Here is a 593-nt window from a genome sequence, read left to right as displayed (position 1 = left end):
CAGCCGTCTTTTGCAGCCTCTTTGCTTTTGAGCCTTGCTGATGGCAGGGAAACCGAGGCACGGAGCAGGGAAGGAGCCTTCCCCTTGGGAGGCACCCTCCATGGCATGGAGGCAGCCCTGCTTTCCTGCTCAGCCCAGCACAGTCCCCAGCATCCCCCTCCCCTGTGTCTTGTGGGAGTTTGCTGTGCTGAGGAGCAGCACTGCCAAGGGCTGGGTCCACCCTGCAGCCCGTGTGGGGCGGTGAGATGAGGGTGCTGACCCGTGTGGAAGCCCTGTGGCTGGGCTCTCGAGCTTTTCTCCCCCTGCAGCCCTGCTTTGCCAGCTCGCTTCAGCCGTCTTTTGCAGCCTCTTTGCTTTTGAGCCTTGCTGATGGCAGGGAAACCGAGGCACGGAGCAGGGAAGGAGCCTTCCCCTTGGGAGGCACCCTCCATGGCATGGAGGCAGCCCTGCTTTCCTGCTCAGCCCAGCACAGTCCCCAGCATCCCCCTCCCCTGTGTCTTGTGGGAGTTTGCTGTGCTGAGGAGCAGCACTGCCAAGGGCTGGGTCCACCCTGCAGCCCGTGTGGGGCGGTGAGATGAGGGTGCTGACCAGTG

Source organism: Buceros rhinoceros, unplaced genomic scaffold (genome assembly GCF_000710305.1).
Source record: "Buceros rhinoceros silvestris isolate BGI_N320 unplaced genomic scaffold, ASM71030v1 scaffold26923, whole genome shotgun sequence".
Classification (NCBI taxonomy): domain Eukaryota; kingdom Metazoa; phylum Chordata; class Aves; order Bucerotiformes; family Bucerotidae; genus Buceros; species Buceros rhinoceros.
The sequence above is the reverse complement of the archived record's forward strand: the minus strand, read 5'-3'. Positions refer to the sequence as shown.